The sequence below is a fragment of the Pseudorca crassidens genome, chromosome 2 (genome assembly GCF_039906515.1).
Source record: "Pseudorca crassidens isolate mPseCra1 chromosome 2, mPseCra1.hap1, whole genome shotgun sequence".
In the NCBI taxonomy this organism is placed as follows: Eukaryota; Metazoa; Chordata; class Mammalia; order Artiodactyla; family Delphinidae; genus Pseudorca; species Pseudorca crassidens.
Window position 1 is genome coordinate 105426694 of NC_090297.1, and position 20973 is coordinate 105447666.

General features: G+C 43.1%; 1 long non-coding RNA gene across 2 annotated transcripts; it reads left to right on the forward strand.

Annotated features, from left to right (window-relative positions):
• Window positions 1-75: 75 nt before the first annotated feature.
• On the forward strand, window positions 76-8347 carry LOC137219225 (uncharacterized). Of its 2 annotated transcripts, none has more exons than XR_010941030.1 (3): window positions 76-693; window positions 1415-1501; window positions 8180-8347. It is a non-coding gene; the product is annotated as an uncharacterized lncRNA (long non-coding RNA). The 2 variants fall into 2 exon arrangements; XR_010941029.1 differs by having other exon boundaries at window positions 76-403.
• Window positions 8348-20973: the final 12626 nt, after the last annotated feature.

The following is a 20973-nucleotide window of genomic DNA, read 5'->3' on the forward strand; positions in this document are numbered from 1 at the left end:
TCCTCCTCCCACCGCAAACCCCGCCCCGCTGTCGCCGCGGCCAGGCCCCGCCGCCTTCAGCACCCAGGGGTTTCCCGCAGGAAGAAGCGCCGGCCCGGGCTGCGCGCGGAGGGATCTACTATGAGTCTTAGACACCCCTTCCAGCCTCGCCAACCCGCGTCGGCTGCCGACGCGCCTTAACTCGATCGGCGCTGGAGCGTCTCTCGGGGCCCGACCTCAGCCGACGGGGTGGGTGTTAGGACCCTGAACTTGAATCACTAGGGTTGTCGAGATCCTGAACTTGCCGGAGCGACAGACATCATCCAGTGAGATAGGTTTCGCCCACACACCCCACACATCCATCCACACACTCCCGGGCCAGCAGGAGGAATGCGGTAGAGAGGGACCAGTGCTGTCAAAGAAGGTAACGGGCCAAGACGCCAAAGTCCATTTAAAATGAACAGAGCCATAAACTGGGGTTGCACCCTTCATTCATTCATTCATTCATGCAGTCAGTCAGTCAGTCAGTCAGTCGTTTAGCAAATATTTCTTAGGCGTCTTATTTTGCGTAGCGGTGTGCCCGGCACAATGGACTGTTACTAAAGACGCATGATGCACAAGCTAGCTTTGAGGGCTGAGACATTGCTGCTGCGGGCTGCAGGATTCAGGGAAGGCTTTCGTGAAGGAGCTGGAATGAGAGCAGGATCTTGAAAGGTTAGTAAAATTGGTATAGGACAAGGAGATCAGCTAAGGATATCCCATTGTAAGATGTTGATAATAGCTAAAAATCAGAAACAACCTAAATGCCCACCCATAGAGGAATGGATGAATAATGTATGGTATATTTGTAAAATGAAACACAATACAGCAATTGAAAAGACTGTATTCATATATGTCAATAGAGATAAGTCTTAAAAATAAAAAGATAGTAAAAAAAACTAATTTCAGAAGGAACTATAAAGTATACCATTTCTGTATATTTAAATGTTTTCCAAACAATACTATATATTATTTATGAATACATAATACACAGTATATGGTAGAAGACTATAACCAGAATAATGGTTACTTCCTCAGCAGGAGAGTGGGGAATGTGATCAGGTATGGGTACAAATGGGCTTGCTATTTGTAAGAAAAGAGCTGAAATAATCAAAAAGTTTGTGTGAGCATAACATTCCAGGGGAAAGCCATCATTAAAAGCAAATAAGATAAGGAAGTCAGTAGATGAGTTCCGGCACTATTAGCAACGACCCACCAGAGTCAAGGCGGGAAAGGAGGTTGGCAGAAGATTATGCAGGACCTTGAATGACAAGCAGGGGATGGGGGGTACAGTTATCTCTCAGGTCATAGAAAACCATTGAAGGTTTTTGAACAGGAGTGAGACTTGATGGAAAGGAAAGTTGCTCTGATAATCCTCTGCAAAATTGATTGTCAGGAGCAAAAGGTGAACCGGAGTCCAAGGACCAGTCAGGAGCTTGTGAGACAATCCAGGCATGGGGCGATGAAGGCCTGCAGTAATGAGGTAAATTCCAGAATGGAAAGGAGGGAATGGATCTGAGGCAATCTTGGAGAAAAAAAAAGGGGGGTGGGAGGTGGGAGGTGGGAGGTGGGAGGGGAGGCAAACCTATGTGACTAGTTGAATGTGGGAGTTTATGATCCTATTGGGAAGGGGAATCCTACCCACAGAGCCTCTCCCTGGCTCCTGCAGGATAAAATCCAAACTTCTACAAATGGTAAACATAAGGCCTTTACTTCACTGGGCTCCAGATCTTGTCCTCTCTGCCCGCACTGTGAACTTTACACAATAACAGTATTGAATGACTTGAGACTCCCCTGAACATATCGTCTTGCTTCAGTCTCTGCACCTTCTGTCCCCTGATTTGGAATGACTCTTGTAGTCCCCTTCCCTCTTCCTCTTGGTGAACTTCTAATCACTCACCCTTCAGTCCTGAGAAGGCTCTACGGAGACTGTAACGAATTTCCATCCCTCACGGACAGTCCCTCCACTGTACTGCTTCTTTATCTTACACTGTTATCTATTTTTTCACACAGGACCGTTTGTATTTCTATCTTCTCAACCAGATTAAGAGGGCCGTATGGGCAAGGACCATGGCCTTATTCATTCCCAGTATCTATCACATAAGAACTAGAATGTAAAACAACACCAAACAAGTGCAAGTCAGTATGATCATAGGCCTATGATTTTCCAAACTGGATTTTAATAAGCACTTTATAATAGAGAAGCAAGTACTATTATTGAAAGTAGTCAGCTTGGGATGCTAAAAACTCTTTTCAAAAATAACATAATTAGTCAAAATAGTTTTGGAATTTCCCTTGTACAAATATGTTCAGTAAAAAGATGATTAAATTACTTTTTAGGTGTTGACCCGTGGGGTTACCAGCTTGATCATTCACCTTACTCACTAAATAGAGTTCATAATGACCTGGCTGTATACAGATTTTTGAAATCACCTGCAAAGATTTGATTTGTCGTTATTAATAGATCCAGAAGAATGTAAAAGTAATCACCCCCAAAGAGCAGCTCCAGAAATGACTGTAGCTACGACAACATTATTAAAATATGTATGTGATTTCTCAAGGTGACTGTCTCAAGGAAAGCAATTACTTTGTTCACATGTAAGTTTTGTTGGATTTGTTATTAAGTTAAATTTATGGCGTACATCCCCATAAGGACAAAAGTAATAAAGAATAAATGTCATGAATGGAAGTCAGGGAAGGCTATGACGGAAGAGCTATTTGAAGGGACGTGTTTTGAAGGAAGTTATGCATATAAATTGGTAAAAATGAAACAAAAAGGGAGCTGAAAATCAAGGGAAGAAATTGGAATCAGCAAAGACTGAGAGATGAGAGCAAGTAAGTCCAACCCATCAACTGGCATTCTGGTGAATATTTACCATGGTCCAGATCCTGTGTGAGGAGTTGAGGGATAAAGAAAGAGAGAGAGAAGTAACAGACAATTAATATCCAGTGCGACAAGTAGAATGTTCACAGCTGAACATTCACAGCTGAGGGACTGTGTGTCATGTCCCAGCCCAGGGGTGGTCAGGGAAGGCTTCCTGGAAGACCTCAACAGCTGGACTAAGAATTGGAGGACCAGAAGATTAATGAGGTAAAGAAGAGGTGATTTCACATGGTTAGAGTTCTAAGGTGTCTCAAGCACAGGGAATGAGTGTAGAGGTAGGTTAACAATAGAGATGAGAGATTGTTCCCTACAGTGGGAAGATAAGAAGTTAGGCAGGGGCTGTGGGCGTGCAGAAAAGATAGGCATTGGCTCCTAAGACTCGTAATTGCTTAGGTGAGAGAGGAAAGGTAGACCAAGGAGTCAGCAATGACCTCAGTATCTTGAGGTATTATGAGCTATTCCTGTATACAGGAAATACAGAAGGAAAAGGAGGTTTGGTGGAATAGATAAGCAGGCAAAGGAGCAGTGTAGCTGAAGTGGAAAAACTGTGTTTAGCAGTAGCAACTTGGGCTGTTGACTGCTTTAAGGAGAGCTGGGCGGAGCCTGACTGATTAGCAGGATGGAATTGCACTGAAATATGCCTTCTACTATGGGTCTCTCCCATAGTAGAAAGTAGAAATTTAGCTAAACCCAAATTCCACTGCGTGCATTTAGATGACTGTTTCCCTGATTCCTATCAGAAGCCGGGGGTCTAGTGGTGGTGTCTCAAAACATGAGTAGCATCTGAGGACATAAGATGCCAGGATGTACCTGGCGATGTCAACCCAAAATGTACTCAGCAGGTTAATTACTCAACTAGATTGGGGGATGACCTTCCCCAAGAACAGTACTTCTAGTCAAAGCAAATTCTAGTGTATAGGAGAAATTGGCAGGAAAACATTCAGGTGATCCTATAACTAAGCAGAGCTATTGCTATATGCAGGGGACACGGGTTCCAGCCCTGGTCTGGGAGGATCCCACATACCGCGGAGCAACTAGGCCCGTGAGCCACAACTACTGAGCCTGCGCGTCTGGAGCCTGTGCTCCGCAACACGAGAGTCCGCGATAGTGAGAGGCCCGCGCACCGCGATGAAGAGTGGCCCCCGCTTGCCACAACTAGAGAAAGCCCTCGCACAGAAACGAAGACCCAACACAGCAAAAATAAATTAATTAATTAATAAACTCCTACCCCAAACATCTAAAAAAAAAAAAAAAAGCCACCACTAGTTTTGGTTTTGTCAAAACTAAAAATATACATATATGTCTTTACTAATTATAACTCACACATAAAATTGCCTCCCAAGACAAATCAGAATTAGGCACCTACTTGTTCTCATGTCTATTCTCTCAAACCCAATAAGCTGAAAAAACCCTCAGTAGCAGAGATCCTGTGTTGTCTATTTTGCCCCAGTTGTAGCACAGTAGTTAGTGCACAAACATACTCAACAATACATGTTTTAAATAAATGTGGAATGAGGAGCATATATATCTATATGAATTGGCGAGAGGTGCAATATTAACAGAAAGTTTCGGTGTTTTGGAAAATCCAGTGCTAAATCAGCTAAACACTATATATGTTGAAGAAGAGATTCTGGAGTTCTTATCAAGCATAGGTTGATGTATCAAGGCACTTCATAGCTTGACATATAAAGCTACTCCATACATCTCACCATATAACCCAGGGATGCGTAATGAAATGTTTGTGGAACAGGAATTAAAAGGAAGATTTCTTGGCGCAGTGGTTGAGAGTCCACCTGCCGATGCAAGGGGACACAGGTTCGTGCCCCGGTCCAGGAGGATCCCACATGCCGCGGAGCGGCTGGGCCCGTAAGCCATGGCCGCTGAGCCTGTGCGTCCGGAGCCTGTGCTCTGCAAGGCCACAACAGTGAGAGGCCCGCGTACAGCAAAAAAAAAAAAAAAAAAGATTTCTTTGCAAAATAATGCCTTGCATTTGTGCAGTACTTTAGGCTTTCCAAAACACTTTAAAGTGTATTATCTCATTTGATCCTCAAAGCAGTTGTGGGGAATAGCCAAGCCAGTCATTATTATCCCCATTTCACAGATGAAGAAACTGAGATAGAGCATGTGTCTTGCCTAAGGTTAAATAAGTAATTGGTGATAGAGCTGAGACAAAACCCCAATATTTCCGATTTCTTATTCAGTCACATTCCACTGTCCCTTCCTGCACAACTGTGAAGCATATCCAAGACGATATTTAGTGCAGGGACCTCTGGGCAGAGGTCTGGGCACAGATTCTCATCACTTCCATTTTGGTACAGGACAAGCTGACCCACTTGTAACTAGGAAACCTAAGCAAGCGAATGGATTCTTTTATTTAAAAGCATTTTTTGAGAGCCTACCTTTTGCAAAGCATGTCCTTGACTCTGTGGCAGTACAGACAGGAATCAGACCCAGCCCCTGTTCTCCAGAGATCACAGTGCAGTGTGGGAGGCCAACATACAAACAGCATAACTACAACAGTGATAAAGCACAGGACTATGGGAAAGTAGAGAGCACTGTGATTAATTTTAAGGCCACTTTCATTTCGCCCTGTCTCCAGCCAGCAATATATAAATGACCTGAGGTGGCCTATACAACTGGAGTGTAAGCAGTATAAACACAAGAACTATTTCTTATTCATATTTATAATCCCACAGTAGTTAGTTCTATGTCTTGCATGGAATAAGTGTCCAATAAAGACACATTCTGAGAGGTCTGCAAGTTCAGCCAAACAGAGGACAAGTTCCAGAAGGCAGGAGTTGATCTCAAGATTCAAACTAGCTCTGAGAATTAGGAGCCAGTCAGACCCTTCAACCAAACATAGACCCAGATGAGTAATATAAGAAATCTTCATGTGAGCTTCTTGGCATATGTTTGCCCCTTTAGGAATGTGATTATCTCAATTTAATTGATGTCAAGGAGAGGGAAATTTAAGATTGTCCTTTTATAATTAAATCTTCGTCATATGCATGCGCTCTGTGTACTATATGGCAATGTCACCTATGAAACTTAACTAGGAATCCAAAATTCTCTGCTATCCATGAGATAAGCAGGAAGGTTAGTATAGGAATGCTCACTTTAGTACTACCTGACTTAAAATTTTCTTTTAAGTATTTTATGCTTCAATTCCTAAGTGGGTGTATACTTTTTATACATAATGATGTAAAAGAGAATTGACCTGTATGTACCAGGATGTCACCCCAACTCAAGAGCAGCATAAATCCACAACTGTGTAATTATCGAACCACGATATTATTGGATGAGTTGCAGCATTTCAGTCACTAAAATGGTTATGTAACTCCAGATATTTGTCAAGTGTTAAGGTTTTTGTTCTCAGAAAGTATTCAGTTGTTTCCACCCAACATTCTTATTTTCTTCCCTCACAATTAGCCAAGAAATTCTTGAGCAGTGAGGTCCAGGCATACAGAAAGTTTCCACCTTAAAGTTTGGCAAAATGTTTAAACTGAGTGCAGATCACATCTAAGTCCACTTATGTGGAATTCAAAATAGTTAGCTAAGTGTGAGGACGGGGGCATCGAGAGTAAGCAAAAGAAATCCCACTTTTAAAAGTAAGAATAAAAATAAAACTTCTAAAGTAATTCATCAGGAGATAATTAATGGGTGGCAACAGGTATTTACAATGGAAGTGTACATGGCCTTAACAATGGGGTTTGCTCTGAAGACATTCTAATTAAAAAGGGAAAGAGTAATTTTGTAGGAAAGTACAAATCAGTGGTGTGTATGCATGCTAATGTGTACAGAGACAGAGGTGGTAATTGCTGGGCTCAGAGCAGGTATCTGTTGCTGAAGATAATGACCTTGTAAATATACCAATAGAGTTTCCAACAAAGCTGAGAGTATATCATTATTATTTGCCAATGTGGACAGGAATGTGAACTTGGAGTTTAGCAGGTGAATCTGCTGGATACCAACTTGTTTTTGTTTTTAATTATTCTGATTTCTGTTGAGAACAGTATAAGATGAATACTTGTTCTCTTGCTCAGACCAAAGACCTGGTCGTTTTTCTTTCAAACCGTTGACTCCCTCCCTCGTATCACACTTCCTGAAAGTCTAAGCGAGAAAAGAAGAACAGATGCTAGCAAGACAGAGAATGTTCCCCCCGTTACGATCTACATCTGAGTCCAGAAAAGTACACCTCATCGCTGAGAAGAGCCCTGTGGACAGTTCACATCTCCATTGGTTTCTTTTGCAAGATAACAGTTACCTCAAAAGAGCCTTCCTTAATTGAACTCTTATGGTCTGGAATACCTGCCTGTCTACTGATGACTGTCATTTAAGAGTATTTACTCAAGACAATGGTTAGGGGTATAGATATATTTGTAGGTAAGTGAAGGAGTGGATAGGGTGAACACAGACTGATTTCTGTAAACTCCAAGTGCTGAGATCAGTAGACAAACTTCAAGTTTTGAAAAGGCCAACTTGGAACATGCAAAATATAGTATAGTTCCTTGCTCATCCACCACTTGGGGTTTTGAGAAGAAAAGGGAAGTAAGAAGAGTTGAAGACAAGAAAAACAGAAGAGTGGGAGAGGAAGGTGAAAGGGTGCTCTGGAGTAATATGCACCTGTTTAGAAGTGGGGAAGTAGCATGAACACTAGCAAAAGAAGAACCAATGTGGAGTTCCTCCTTGCACAGCTCCTTCTTCCCTCCTGAAGGCTTGGGGTGAACCCACAGCACTATTGTAGAGGTAAAAGAGAACCTCACTCAGGACACCTCCCTGAATTCCCTCCAAATAACTCAGAGTGCCCCTACTCTAAATCAGTTCCCTCCATCATAAATATTTATGGGTAATAATAACCACAATCATTAATAATGATAATGGCAGAACTTTTATGGACAGCTTACTGTGTGTCAGGCACTGTATTAAGCACTTTACCCACTTCATTGTTTATAATGCTCCAGCCAGTTTATGAGTAGCTATTAGTATTCCCACCGTTGCAGAGAAAGTGAAGCCTGAGAAGTTGCCCAGGATCACACACCTGCTAAGCAGTGGCACAGCCCAGGTAGCTGACCACCTCCAGTGGCACACAGTTGACCTCTGCGTGGTATATATGCCTGCCCACGGGCCTCTGCCTGAGAGATCCAATCCCATCCATTGTTCAGACCATCCACTTGAGCACCGTATAAGCTGTTCTCTTGTCATTTGTTTTAAGCCTGGTCTCCCAAACTTTTTGTGAGACAGGGCTTGATCACATACTTCCTTCGTGCTCCCCTACAGCATGACGCCCAAAATCAGGCTTGTCAGCCTCCAACCCTGGGACATCTCGAGGACTTCATTTCCCTGCTTCTGCCCCCGAGATAAGAGAAGGTCAGACAATTCTGCCGGTTGGTTCTACACTACAATGTTTTCTTCTGAAATACTGCCTTCTATGTGTACCTAATGAAAGAAAACGCCAGTAGAGAAAGAACCAATTCTATTTATTGCCATATCATTGTTTAAATTATAAACAATATATATGTATATATATTATATTTTTTTAATATATATTTATTTAAAAATTAAAGGAAAATCACCTATAATACCACCACTGATAGCATTTTGGTATATTTTATTCAGTTGTTCCTTCATATGCACATTTCAAATAGTTATAATCAATCCTGCTTTCTCAGCTAATTCACATAGCATAAAGCTTGTCCTGTGTTGCTACATAAGCTACATAGTTATCACATGTAAAGTAACATGGTTATTGTCTGCAGTATATGACAGCATTGATGACATAGAGAGCTAGAATGCTTTCTACGCAGGTGTCGGGATCTGTAGCCAGAGTTGTCCACCCTATTGCAGAAACAGCCTCTGCAGACAACCCACCTATACTGCTTCCATTGCCAAAGCCAGTGGGGTGAATGGGTGGGCCCTTCAGCAGCTGAAATGAATCAGCCCCAAAGAATCCCCTGCTGCTGCTCTCTAACCTCAGTCCTTCCCCCCTAGCCCCTTACCACACCTCCATAGCTTTTACAAACCTTTCCCACTGTCCTCTAGCCTCTTTCTGTTCCCTGTTTCCTTCCCAGCAAAAGGCCTTACTTCCCACTTCACTTAAAGACATCTCCTAGCTCAAACATCACCTCCCCTGTAACCTTCCCTAGTCCTCCCCACTTCTATACTGGCAGGCCATCTAAAAACTCCCCAACCTCTCTCCCTTCAACCTCACAGCTTATCTCTTGTGCACCCACCTTTACTTCCTTTTCTTGTATCTCAGAGAAAGTCCTTTCCTCCATTCCAATGCTAATATCTTTCTGCACTAGCCATTGATTTCATCCCCTTCTGCTTTTTCCAAAACCATGTTGCCATTCGTTATCCATCTGCCTCCACTGTCATTCTCATTCATCTCTCCCTCTCTGCTGGCTTAATCCTCTCAACCAACAATTTTCTTCAGCCTTAGCTCACACTTGCACAAGTACTTTCTGTGGTAGGCTCAGGCACATGTCTCTTTCCTTGCACTTTCCAACCTCTTCAAAGAGTAGTTTGTCCCTTTTGTTCTTACTTCTTCAACCCACGACAACTTCCTCTCCCTACATTTGTTGAGCATCTACTATGTGAAAACAATGGGGAAATAGAGATGAACAAGGCAGTCCCTACTCCTGAGGGGCTTCCAGCTAGTGGGGAAGACAGATAGTAAAGCAAACAACACAATACAATAAAACAAGTCGCATAATAGTAATATGTGCAAAAAAGTATCTGTAGAAAGGCTGCCTGGGGAATATTGGAAAGACTTCTGAGGGAGGCGACACTTGAGTTAAGCCTTGCAGAATGAATTCCATATCACCAGGTAGACACTATATATGTACATATATTGCATTGGGGAGAGCACACAACTGACAGAAGAAACAACTTATGCAGAGGGCGGAGAAACCATAAGATTAACAATTCTTTAGGGAATAGCAGACAGCTCAGTTATTGGAAGGATAGGGTTCCTAGTAAGGAATGCTTAGAGAAGAGACGGAGAAAGATTTGTTTAGGCCACTGGTTCTCAAGCTTTCGCATGTTCAGAATCACCCAGAGGGCCTTTGAAAACAAATTTCTGGACTCCAGCTCCAGAGTTTTAGGGTGGGGGCTGGGTGGGGCTGGGCAATTTGCATGTCCAGCAAGTTCCAAGGTGATGTTGACGTGTTGGTCTGGAGACCACACTTTGAAAACCCCTGGCTTAGTAACCTGGCTTCTGCTTGAATTGTTCCAGTGCAATTACTTTTAGAGGTCACCAGAGACCTTCAACTGCCAAATCCAGTGAACTCCTCAGTCTCATTCTCCTTGACCATTCTGCAGCACTTGACACAATTGATTTCTTAATTGGTCTCCCAGCTTCCAGTCTCACCTTCTTTCCGTCCATTCACCACACTGATGCCCACAGGACTATCCAAACTACAAGTAAAATCTTATCACTCTGGGGCTTCCCTGGTGGCGCAGTGGTTGAGAGTCCGCCTGCCGATGCAGGGGACACAGGTTCGTGCCCAGGTCCGGGAAGATCCCACATGCCGTGGAGCGCCTGGGCCCGTGAGCCATGGCCTCTGAGCCTGCGCGTCCGGAGCCTGTGCTCCGCAGCGGGAGAGGCCACAACAGTGAGAGGCCCGTGTACCGAAAAAAAAATCTTATCACTCTGTACTTAAAACCCACCAGTGGCTCCCCATTCATTGTGGTTAGAGCCCAAACTCCACAGGCTGGAACAGAAAACCCTGGCGGTCTGGCTATACTTACCTCCTCTCCTGCTGTTAGCCCATATGGTACAGCCCATATTCCAGGTACATCAACCTACCAGCCAGTTCCCAGACATGCTGTGGGCCCATGTACTCCTCACATCTGCTCCTGCACTTTCGTTTGCCTGACATGCCCTTCCTCCCTCCCCTCGTCCACCCCATCTTCCCCTTGACTGTGGAATCCTAGCTCAAGGACTAGCTCAAATGTCATCTCCTCTGTGAAGCGTTCTTCAGCTTTGGTGCACCTTTCCCCAAGCCCCTCTGCAGTTGCTTTGTGTATATTATACATACCACTTACCAGTTAGTTGACTATATGACTACTACATCGGGACCTACTTGAGTGCACAGTCTGAGGCTATCTTACTATTTTGTCATTCCCATAGAAGGTGTTCGATGTAGATGTGTTGTGTTGTGTGAGTGAATGCTGGTTACATAGTACTCACTGAATAAATAGTGACTGGGGTAGACACCCACTGCCTGCCCGGTGGAACCCAGCAGTAGGCAGGCAGACAAATAGGAGGAGTACGAGGACATACAGAGAAACTCTGTGAATGAGCAAGAGTCAGATGTGCCACTTCACAGCCACCTGACTCCCCGACCGGGAGGTTGAACCACAGGCTTTTGTTTCCCATGACTCTCTCTTTCTTTGATGACACACTGGTTTGTCAGCTCCATGGGCCAGGCGGTTATGCAGCTGCCTTTCTTGCTTTCAGCCAAACGCTCTCCAGGGGACTTATCCAGACTAAGGAACAACATCTGTGGAGACTGGGCAGGAAACACTTTGGTTGTTTGGCTTGGTGAGCACAGCACCAGCAGGCAGCCATTTCTTTTCTTTCCTGTCCCACTGCTGACGGAATGCTAGAGATTCTTTACCTTTGCAAAGCACAGATTCCCCGTTTTCTCTCTCTGTCTCTCTCTCTCTTCCTCACCCCCTCCCTTACTCCTGCGCATTCTGATTGTGGGGTGACCAGATCCTGCAGAAATAAAACAGGCCTGTATTTCCAAGGGGCCAGGCTGCATTCTCCTCATTCTCTAATGATACCATAAGGTTAGGAAACCATTGAGCAGCTAATGAGCTCAGAACACCCATGCTTTTTGTCACCTAGCCTCTTCTCATCTCGGCACAGATATTCCTACGAGAGCAGCCATGTATTTAGTGACTCCTATATACTAGGTGTTTTACATACATGATCTCATCAGATCCTCACAACATTCCTGCAAGGCAGATATCTTTATCTGCATTTAACAGATAAAGACACTGAGGCTCAAAGAGTTTAAATAACTTGTCCAAACCCAACAAGCTAATAAGTGGTAAGGGTAAGATTTGAACACATGTTGTAATAATTCCAACACCTGTGTGTTTTCCTTTAGTCATATATCTTGGAGAACCAAAAAGGCTGAAAGTTACAGTCAGCCAACGTCACAGCAGGGATTAAATTCAAGGTGTCCTGATTTCTAGGTCAGCCTACAAATACCACTCTATTGAAAGAACTGTTTGAATGGGTAAATATGATGTTCCAAGAATTTACAAAACTTAAAAAATGTATTGAGGCTGCAATGTGAAAATGACCCAGAATGGGAAAAGCTGTCTAATTACTTACCAGCGTCCCTTGTCTCTATTCTCCTGCGGTCAATGGCCCCTCTCAGTTGGGTGCACCCGTGCAGAGATGCTTCCCTATCCCCTAAAGTGATACCCTTTTCTGTGGCTCAACGCCCCCCTCCCCAAAGCAGTGTTTTAAAAATCTCCCTTCTCCTGTTTTCCATCCTCTGAAGTACGAAGTCTGACCAGGAAGAAGGAATAAAACTGTGACTGCACGCACAAGTAGCTTGACAAAATATAAACGATTGTTTATTTCTACAACAATGCCAAATTCAATAAAACAATGATGTTTCTTCTTTTCTGGTCAACTTGACACTTAACGAGTAGGTTTTCCTGAAGATTTCCCTGTTCAACTGGTGCTCTTGGCATTGTGAATAAACAGAACTGATGATAACATCCATCAGAGTTAAGCACACAGAGTGGGTGATAAAGTCAACAAGAAGCCGAAGGCAAGATTTACCCCCGATAAGCTGCCAGGAGTTGGCCGTGGGTTCTCAGCGGACACTGTGACTCATTCATCTCCCCCTTCAGCCTTCCACCACCACCATCATCCCTGCTTCAGCACTCAGAACAAGCAGGAGAGAAGGAAAGCTCAGGAGTCAAGTACATGAGATGAATACATAGCAGAGATGACCTGACTAGGATAAAAGGCGAAGACTCAGTGGTAGATTCTTAACGCACGCCGTAAGAGAACAAAGAAGGGCACGTTAAAAGTCAAAGCAAACAAATAAAGGTCACGCTCGAGAAGAGCAAAGCAGACACCAGCGATTACTAGGCTTCCTTTAAGCACCCTTCCGTTTTCTTGTCCTAGCCTCCTCTAGCCCAGCCAAGGAGGTTCCAGAGTCTGTGTCCATTGTTCCAAGACTTGAAATTGTTTGCCTTGGATTATTCCCACTCCTGTATTTTCTTTGCCTCTCTTTTCAAAAGTAGGTTAAGGATGTTCAGGTTTCCCTCAAGCATCTTAATCAGTTAGTCTTGATTACAATTGCATCTTTTAAATTGCCCAACCCATTGAAAGGCTGCCATGAAAGGAGCTTCTACAAACACAAGCTGGGCTGTGTTTTTCATTTTATTATGTTGCAAAATGTGAACGAGGAGTTACCTCCAAGTGTGTAATTAGCATAAAAGCTACCCAAGCAGAGAAGAGAGAGGTGGGCTACTGTCGCAGTGGAAAACACTGCTATTGTTCCCACAAGGGACATGTCCATTGAGACTAAAATAAAGAGAAGCTTTTTGCTAACAAATGTGAAAGTGTTTCACACAGCTCATGGCTCATAATACTAAATGCTCAAAATGTGTTTGCTAGATTGGAATCTTCTCCATGATCTACTTCTCAGTCAAGTAACCAACCAGGGTCACCTCCATTTCCTCACCATCCACTCTTCTTGTACTCCTCTTGGCGCTTGAATTTGTTCCTCAACATTTCTCCATGATTGCCCTCCTAAGGAGCCATTTTAGACATTTTTAATTGCTCCCCCCACAATTTTTTTTTTTTTTTTTTTGCGGTACGCGGGCCTCACTGTTGTGGTCTCTCCCATTGCGGAGCACAGGCTCCGGACGCGCAGGCTCAGCGGCCATGGCTCACGGGCCCAGCCGCTCTGCGGCATGTGGGATCCTCTCAGACCGGGGCACGAACCCGTGTCCCCTGCATCAGCAGGCAGACTCTCAACCACTGCGCCACCACGGAAGCCCTCCCCACAATATTTTAATACCACAGATATATTGTTATATCAGTTTAAGTTCTGTATTTATATCTGTACTATACAGTAAAAAATTATTTTTCATCCCCCAAGAACTATTCTCACACTCCTGTTGAGAATGCATGACCTACCAAGCCAGAGCAGACTGATCTAGGACATAACAGAAACAGATCACAGAACTAAACGTTGGATGAAATCGATTTGGGGGAAAATCCAGGCAGGTGGCAGGCATAAGAGTTTGTCTAAATTAGGCTTGAAATGGGTCAAGACAGACAGCTGACCATAATGGTTAGCCAAGCAGGATGTAGGTTGGAGAACGCAGCTTTGGTGGAAGACAGGAGAGCAAGGTTTAAGGCAGGCAGAGGCGTGGAGAATACGGGTCCGTTGGGTCAGACAATGCCTCATATAGAGAAATCCCAATATCCAGAAAAACTCCATGGAATAGAAATTGCTCCCAGCTCTGAAGCCAGATTAGACATTTGCCTTTGATCCTAAAGAGCCCCTTGACTACCAGGCTGACTATGCCCCATGGATGGAAATCTCTGGTTATTATAGGGGAACACGTCAAGTTGGTCCCCGCATTCCCCGAGAACCAACATCTCCCAGTACTTTGAACCTTCTGTATCAGATGAAAGAACCAAGCCTTCTAACCTGACTTGGAGCTTTGCTGTGGCGTTCATGTCCTCAGGCATCCAAACAGGTTGGTCAGATAAGAAGTCTGGCTTTCCTCTTCCTCAAGTCATCTACCTTCTGGAGAACCTTCCTCTCCTGACCTAAAAACAGGAGTGGACCCAGGGCCCTGACTGAGCACACCCAAAGCTGTGCTTCCTAAAGCCATTAGAATCTCTTAAAGGTCAACTCCATCAGCCATTCTCGCTGATTTCCCAGGTCAGTGTCTCAGTGACATTTGGTACTGCAGCTCACACTCTCCTCCTTAGTTAATGGTCAGGCACTCTACCTAGGGTCTTCATCACACTCTACTTCCTTGGTCCCCTGAACACTCACCTTCTCAGTCTCCTTATTCCTCCTTACCTTCCTCAAGGGCATCCTTTACCTTTGGTTCCTTCCCGTTGCCCTCCATGCTCATCTCCACCATGCTGATCTGTTCATATGTTCAATTTAATTTAATAAACATGGTTGAGCACTTGCTATATGCCTAGCATGGGTGTAAACAAGACATGGTCCTTGCACACTCTTATGGGGGTAACAGATATGTACATAACCAAGCAAAACACAATGTGAGGTATGTAATACAGATATGTACAAAATATCTTAGCACCCCAATGAGGAAGTGATGAATTATGTATTGAAGAGACTGTAACAGGCATGAATTTTCCCAGAGGGAAAATTTTTGACTTGTGCCTTGAAGAACGAATAGAGATTCATAAAATAGAAAAGGTGGATGAAGGGCATTACAGATAGAGAGATGAGGATGGGAAAGGCACTGGCATGATCAAGAAGGGTTAGAAAGCCCTTGTGACTTGAGGGGAGGTAGGTGTGAAAGTGGGCAGGGTTGGGGGAGGAGTGATAGGAGATGAGGCTGGAGGGTCCGGGACACACTTCAATCACCATTTAAATTTACGTTTCTAGGTAACATGAAATGGATCATCACATTGCCCAGCATAGTTAAAAAAATAAATAAATTTAGCTCATGTTTACTATACGCTGTGTACTGTGCTAGGTGCTGGTGGTACAAAGATAAATAAGCTGCCCCCTTGGGAGCTCCTAGTAGAGAGATAGACACGTCTAAAAAATTAATATATGCAATACAAGTTAATCCATGCAGTGATGGTAGCTTGTACATGACACAAAATACAGAGGGGCTGACTTTGAGTGGAAGGATTAGCAGAGGATGCTTCAGAGAAAAAGTGATATGTGAGCTGAGCTTTAAGGGATCAACTGGAATTGGATGGTGTGGTAGGCAGAATAATGGCTCCCCGAAGACGTCCATGTCCTAAACCCGTGAATATGTTAAGTATCATAGCAATGGGGACTTTGAAGATGTGACTAAATCCAGGGATGATAGAAAGATTATAGATTATCCAGATGGGCCCATTGTGATCATGAGGGCCCTTATATAAAAGGGGACGGGAGTGTCAAAGCCAGAGGAGGAGATGTGGCCATGGAAGCAGTGGTTGGAATGATGTGGCCATCAGCCAAAAAAGCATGGGCAGTCTCTAGAGGATGGAAAAGACAAAGAATAGATTCTCTCCTAGAACCTCCAGAAGGTATGCCACTCTGCTGACACTTTGATTTTAGCCCCACAAGACTCACTTCAGACTTATGATTTGCAAAGAAGCAAGGTAATAAATTTGTGTCATTTTTAAGCCACTAAGTTTGTGGTAATTGTTACAGTAGCGAAAGAACACTGATACATATGGAGCAGTAGGCAGGCTGTGGGATGGAGAGACTTCCAGACAAAAGGAGTGGCATCAGCAAAGGCACAGAGGCACAAACCACATGGCACACCCTGGGGCGGGGCTTACAAGTAGTTTAGTGTTGCTGAGGCTCAAGGATCACCAGGTAAGGAGCAGAAGAAAAGGCTGGAGTGTGAGGCAAGTGCCAGATGACAGAAGGCCTTGTAAGCTCCTACCAAGGAGCTTAGGTATAGTTTAAGCTTAGAAAGTCAATCAAGGGGGTTTAACGGTTTTCAACAAAAAAGTCTAAGTACCATATTTTCAATTTGCAAGGAAGGCTGAATGGGAAAGCGCCTGGGGCAGGGAGACTACTGGACCTTAGGGGATGGCCATGCTGCCAGGTGAGAAGGGAAAAGCTGGAAGTTACTCCCAATAATTCTTAGATTCATATTTTCTTTATTCCTGTGTCCACTAGGCTGATTAGTCCCATCAACCTATATTTAAACCGTCTTTAAATTCTCCTGCTAGCCTTTCCTCTCCTCAATCTATTCTCTATGCTGTAATTAGAACAATTAACTCCATATTTAACAGATTCTTACTTAGTGCCTACCATGTGCCCGATACTGTTATAGACCCTGGGCATATTGTAATGAACAAAATAACTTAAAAAATAAGCTAGTTTACATTTAATCTAGAAGGTCTTCTTAGAAGGTAATTTTGGACATTTCCATCACCAGTTCACATCTTCTACACTGAATTCCAATTTCCTCTCACTTTATAGCTACATTTTTGGGATGTGCTGAAGCTCTCTGTCAACTAACTTGTCTCAAACTATTAGAAATCTTAACTTACAAATGGGTTGTGATCTGAATCTGTGCTTCTCAAACTATCTGGGAGCGGGGTGGTGGGGTAGTCGTATGGGTGGTTTGTTGTTGTTTTTTTTAGTTTTTCAAAAATTTCCAAACTACTGTTGTCTGCTACCTGGTCCTCCTACACAAGACTAGTGCACAGGTCATGCCCCATGTGACTCACTGTGTGAATTCCACAACACCAAAACTCATCCATACCCTGCTCTGTGACACAAGTCCACTGATGACCTGTTTGTATGTCACAGAATTCTTGATTTGCTCTGGAAGTTTCTAAGTGCTTCCTCTCAAGTTCAACACTGTCCACAGAACACGTGTTGAATCCCCACATTTACCAAGTCCCTTAGTAAAACAGTTTTGAGGAATTTGAAACAAATTATATGGTGATTTCATTTTTTCTGGCCCACTGAAGCCTATATCGGCCATGCTAGCTTATAGTTTTTCTATAAATAGACCCTACACTATGTGGAGTTTTTCTATAAATAGACCCTACACTATGTGGAGGCAGAAAAATAAAGGCAGACTCTCAACCACTGCGCCACCAGGGAAGCCCTCAGATCACATTTTTAAAGTGTAAACCCTTCTATTTCCCCCTCTATTTCATGTTTTTTAAACTTCTTTAGTCAGCTACCTCCTTAACCCAATCCCAATACACACAGATGAAGAAGAAAATTAATGTGAGAGTCCCTCAATTCTTTATCAAGTTCTTGCCAGCGATAATCCAACAACCTCAGTTTCACTAGCCCTAAATAGATGAAGCTATTTAGCATAGACCATAGTTTAAGTCAACCTCAGGCTTATGGACTGGATGGGTCTAGGAAATAAAAGGAGCCTTCTGTCTCTGATTCATTGGCTCAACGCTGGGGCTGGCTTATCCAGGACTTCCTCCAGCCCCCAATGAGTATGTTTGCAGCCTTATATTACAGTTCTTCTAGAACTTTTTTTCAATCCTCATCATCCTTGTCCTTTCTTTGCTTTTGACACCATTAACTCTTTCTTTTCGGTGAATAAACTCTCTTATTCGATGGCTTCCATGACTCCACATTGGATTTGTTCCTACTTTTTTGTTTCATCCAATTTAGTCTCTGTGATCTCATCTTCCTTTCTCTCCTCCTTTGCCAAGGGCCTTATCCTAGACCTTCTTCCCTCACTCTCACATGATGCTCTCACTCTCCAGATGCTCTCAGCCTCTCCTGTGGACTCAGTTATCATCCAGATATTCTCATGACCTAAACTCTTTCCTGAGCATGATACACATAATTCCAACCATTCTCAACATCTTCATCTAAGTATCTCACAAGCATCACGAGCTCAACTTAATGTTACTTCTCAAAAATCTCTCCTTCCTGCATTTCATATCAGGACACTGCTATCCACTTAAACATTCAAGATCAATGTTGGAATCATTCACGACTCCTCCCTTCTCCTCATTCCTCATCTTCAGTCAGTCACCACTCATCATGCCACCACTGCTGTGTTTCTTCAATCATTCTCTTTTTCTCCACCTCCACTGCCTGACGTCATGCTCTCATCACTTCTCACTAAGACCATTCTCAGTTCTCTGAACTCTCAGTTCTCCACAACCCTCAGTGCTGGAGGGTGGGTCTTCCCAGGACTCAGAGCTCCCAGTCCCGTCCATCTCTAGAGCAGCCTCTGCTCAGTTGCTGCATTGCCCTTTCTTTTGACAGGAAAATCCAATCATTCATACTCTTGAATACTGACTTTCACAACTCTTCTTTCTTTAACTTCTTATAATACAATCAAATTTTTTTTCTTTTAATGGATTACCAGGACTTTCACACATAGGCCTTGACTGACTTTTATAGACTCTTCTAGTTTAACGACAACAAAAACCCAGCATTTATCAAACTTGCCACCATTTCTCAGACCTCTGCATTCTATTCTTGCCACCAAGTATGAGCCAATGCCTGCCGTCTACCTAGATGGGTTACTAATCGTCTAAAACTTAGTGCATATGCTTTATCTTCTGGGGCACTCCTCCAAGCACTGACCACTGCTCCTTCCATTGTGTTACCATAGCACTTTGTAAGGGCCTCTGTGGGCAGTTCATTCAATGGAGTTTTATGAGCAAGTTGCTGAGTTATACTCTAAAGGTACAAAGAAGATGGTACTGCCATCAAGGAGCGTACCTTCAATTAACAGAGAAAGACATGAGTGTAAATAGCAAATATGTTTATTTATTTTTAAGAAATCAACATTACAAAGTACTACAGGTGCTGTAGGAGAAGTATAGGCAGGACACGGTGGACAATAAACAAAGGAGGGGGTGTTCACTTCTACCTGTGAGACTGGAGATTGGAGGAGAGAAACCTAATGAAATATGTTATAAAAAAAGATAACCCTCCTAGCAGATGATGAAAAGAGGGCATTCCGGGCAGAGGAGAGCATATGCAAAGGCCTGGCAGGATGAAGCGGCAGGTCATGTTTCAGGAAAAGCAACTGGTTCTCTATGGCTCAACTGAGGCATCAGCATAGATGCAGTAAGACAGGAGGTCAGAGAACAAAGAGAAAGATTTACCTTATGGGCAATGAGGAGCCACTGCAGGATTTTAAGCAGAAACAGATAGGATGTTCCAATTTGTATTTTTAGAAAAATCATTCTAGCAAGAGTGTGCAGAATATAACATGAAGCTTTTTTGGCAGGGGGAGGGAAATCTGTCAAAATATCTATTTTCCCTATTAGATCTTGAGCTCCTTGATGTCAAGTACTATATCGCTTAGATTTTTATCTTCCTGGTGCCGAACACACTCATTCATCAAGCAGTAAGAGAGAGGCTTCATGATGTTTGTGCTGGAGTGTGGGTCTAAGAGTCAGGGGAACTGAGCTTTGGACCAGGCTTTGCCCCAGCCCCCGTGAGCCATCAACAAGTCACTCTCTGCTTCAGTTTCTTCATCTATAAAATGGTGGTTTATTCAAGATCATCTTTCAGTTCTCTTTTGCTCTAACATTCTGTAATTCTATAGGGGAGTTTCCTTTTTTCAAAGTTTGCAGTCAATATTTGGTAATACAAAAAACAAATCTGTCTCCAGCTTATAGAGGTGAGTGTCAAGAACTTAGTGCACCATGAAGCACAAGTTGACCCAAAGGTTATATAAACCATTCTCTGAATAGGGAGCTCTGATTCTGGTTAAACTATTCACACTGTAAAAGGATGGGTTCTTCCTGCTGAAGGGGTATAGAATTTTCTCTTCAAATGTTTATTCCTTTTTTAAGGAAGATACACAGAACTTAGGTTACCGTTACTATAAGCCTTTAAGTGATAAGACAAATACATTTCGAAAATGTTAGAAGCTTGAGAGACCCATCAGTTTTATCCATCTTGAATTAGTTAGTTCTCTACTTATCAGCTCAGCAGAATACACAGAGTTCTATCAGGTTCTCCATGGTCCTTTCATAATTCTAATACATCTTTAACTTTGTAGAATATCCTCTGAGATTGCTGCTTCATCAGTGTAATACTGACCTGATTACCAGAATTTAAATTTCAGAATCTCTAGCAACAAAGCTAATATGTACTGACTGCACCAGCAAAGGCTTTTCTTAGCCTTCATACTATTTGATCTTTATCTTCACAAGCCTGTAACCTTCAACTCTCTTCAACTTTCTTTTTTGGCTGGTGATACGATTTTACTATCTTTTACCTAGAGGTTTTTCTTAGTTTGAAACAAGCTTCCTCAGTGTACTTCTCTACTGTGGTCTTCCTCCATTGATACTGGAATGTAATTATTTAAATTTAATTTATTGGAGATATTGTTTTTAAATTTTAAAATGTAATGTC